Source organism: Lepidochelys olivacea (genome assembly GCF_965140295.1).
Source record: "Lepidochelys olivacea isolate rLepOli2 genome assembly, chromosome: 3".
Taxonomy (NCBI): domain Eukaryota; kingdom Metazoa; phylum Chordata; order Testudines; family Cheloniidae; genus Lepidochelys; species Lepidochelys olivacea.
Window position 1 is genome coordinate 11,655,094 of NC_140413.1, and position 3,187 is coordinate 11,658,280.

The 3,187-nt window shown below is 41.6% G+C and overlaps 1 long non-coding RNA gene across 1 annotated transcript; it reads left to right on the forward strand.

Annotated features, from left to right (window-relative positions):
* Positions 1-746: 746 nt before the first annotated feature.
* On the forward strand, positions 747-2,629 carry LOC311518922. Its single transcript, XR_014711145.1, has 3 exons — positions 747-839; positions 1,344-1,470; positions 2,435-2,629. It is a non-coding gene; the product is annotated as an uncharacterized lncRNA (long non-coding RNA).
* Positions 2,630-3,187: the final 558 nt, after the last annotated feature.

Here is a 3,187-nt window from a genome sequence, read left to right on the forward strand (position 1 = left end):
CTTCTCGAAATTCAGTAATTATACAGTGTTACAACTCCACTCACTCAAATCTAGCCCTGCTGCCCTTCCCCATCATGACGGAGGGGCATCTGAGCCAAATTTCAGTGGCACTGAGGGTGGTCAGGCCAAATTTGAATGAGTGGTGTTGCATTCCGATATTCCTGGTAACAGGACCACTAGTTCAATGTTAGTAGCAAAGTCACCTCCCCAGTGTAGCATAGAACCAGTAAAAAGCTTTCCTCAATAAGAAGACTGTGATTAGACCTTAAATGAATTGATGTGATTTACTATTTCTTAGTACATTGTAGCATCACATGAATTTATTTTTAGAAATTTCATAAACATGAGCATCCAACCACCTTTTTCTTGCTTTCTGTAATTTCTTAATTTCTTTCCATTATATTTGGGGTAATAAAATACATAAATATGTCATAATTCTCCAGTTTAAACTTTGGCGAAGGAAAAAGAGATTTCCATGAGAAATCTAATGTAAGTAATCAGTTAATTAAAATTATTTACCAAACATCTGTTTTTAAAAGATATCTTGTCTGACACACCTGTATTTATCTGAAATCCTTCAAGGACATCTATGGTGCTGTGTGGATAATAATCTTTATTCTTAAGAGATTGCAGAACACATACTAGAAATGTCATTTCAATTAAGGCAATATTTCTTCAGCTTAGCATGTCACAATCCCTAGTGCCCTAGTGTCCTCTGTCTACTCTCTGTCTCAGTGTTTCTTCTCTCCAGTGACGCTCAGTTCCTGGCCAACCTTCAGCCATGAAGATCCTTTTCCTGCTGTTTCCTGTGGTCTTCTTGGTGCTCATGGATGCCCCAGGTAAGATGTAAATGGAAATGTGTGATGATATAGAGGAATATCTGGGAGCACGAAGGTTGTCAAACAGTTTCCATTAGAAAAACAACTCTAACTTTTTTCAGCTCCCACGAAAAACCATAGAGATTTGACTGAATTATGACCAGTCAAAAAAAATATCCATGCCCCCTCAGTATTTTCCTCAGAGCTTGCTGAGGCTTCCTGCTTAAGCCACACTACATTCTATCTGCTCAGCACATACTCTTCTTATAACTGAACATCTGGATTGGATGCTGAGCAAAGGAAGTCTAGCCAACCCCTTTCAGTATGCCCCTGGGATTGTGAGAAGGTGCATGGGGCTAGGACTGGCTGGGAGACCATGACTTAAAATAGAACCTCTCCTGCTGACTAGTGTTAATAATTCTGTGCCTTTCACAATCTGACTTATTATAAAGTCAGGCCTCATATTCCACTGAAAGGTTACATCTGCTCTGCAGAATGATGATTAAGACTCTTTTTCCTTCTCAGGGTTCTCCCAGGCTCAGCTGACCTGAAAGGAATGTGCGCACCATGCGGCATCCTGTTACTTTAGAGGATGTCCCGCCAAATCTCTATACCTTGCAAGATGCCATCCTCAAGGTGTTTGCTGTCGAAAGTAAGTTCAGTGTTCCACAAGGGAGACCCTGCAGTGTGAACAGAAATGTTCATTACTCTCTTTCCTTTTAAGAGCTGATGAATCTTCCATCCTTAAAGCAGCTCAGCACTTAGCCCTTTATCTGCCCCCTTTTGAAAACCAGGGGAGGAAACATTGTTCAGAATCAATTTTAATGTTTTAAGCATGCTCTGTAAATTTGACTCGGCCACATTGCAAATCTGCAGCCCTTTCTAGTCCTGTTCTACTTCTTTGCGCCTGTAGGTGCCATAAATTATACAGGCCACTCAGCTGGTCACATTAATGTTGCAGCAGGAACAGGTCTCAGAGAAACAGTTGGGAGTGTGAGAGACTTTCCCACTCACTAAAACACCAGAGAGGCAGATTGGGGGTCAAGAGATGTGAAGCTGTGAGCTCCCAAAGCCTGAAGAGTGGGAGCCAGGGACCTAGGCTGGAGAGGCCATGCAACCATCTGCAGGGTGATTTTCCTGGCCAAGTCACTGAACATGCCCAGAGATGCATGTTCTCAGCAGGCAGGGCTGCTAGCATTGAACTACCACAAGATCAGAGGCTTCAGACAGGAATTAGAGTTTCCCTGCATTCTTTCAGAGTTGTTATCTATCTTCTAAGTAAGTATGTCTCTTTTTAGCTTCAGCTATAGACAAGGTGTGTTTGATAGAACACCTGTACGTGGATGTGAGTCATACTTTTCTAAAGTATACTTGTTATAGACAGCCAGTTCTCCGGTTTAGATAATATAACTATCCCCTTTGAAACTCTGTGACAAAATGTTACAGTAGGGACAATGGATTCCCTGTGACATAGTTAACCAAGAACCTCCTCATTCAGCATTCTGTGAATGGGCAATTCCTCCTGTGCCTTTTGATTTGAAATCAAACATCATATTGGCTCTGTTTTAGTGGAAATCAACAAGAAATCTGAGTCTCTTCTCTTTGTTCATGTGTAGATGGACTGATTGTCTAGGCAGGATCTGGGAATCTGGCAGACAGCCACTTGCTTCTAAAATCATCAGATCCTGCTTCAATGGAACCCTGAAGCGTTGCTGTTCATCTGGGCTGTAAAGAACCTTGTGAGGTGGAGAAATTCCAGAAGGGAACTCTTTCAGCACCCATATAAGATTTGTTATTCCCCTTTTAATAAAAGCAAGCTGGTGTGAGAGCATCCTGCTGAAGCGTGTGTGTGTGTGTGTTGGTGGGAGGCAAGGGGGCTGTTTCTATCATTCTTCTCCTTTAGAAATCCATCTCATTTATCTTTTTAAATTAAGCATGCAATAAAATACCCTTAAAAATACCAATTGCATGTTAATACTGTATATGAGTATTTATAATCCATGGTCCACCCATCTCTGTAGGTTTCAATTAACTTCTATGGGTAGATCTTTATTTTTTACAATTGTTACAAATCCTATTAGTTTGTGGTGCAGAGGAGCTGTGTTCAGTCTCAGCTTGATTGTAAAGTGTGTGGGTAACCCTCACCACGGTGCTCCATTGCACCTAGACCTTCCCTCTGCTCTGAATTGCCATTTTCCACAATGAGGAAATCAGGCTAAGTTGATTTATGGTCTGAGCCCTGATTCTGCTCCCTGTTCTTCAGATTTACAGCAGTGTGAACTCCACTGAAGTTAGCGTAGCTATGCCGGTGTAAACTGGTGTAAGTGAGCTCAGACTCAAGCACATGATTGTTCATAAAAAGACGAGTA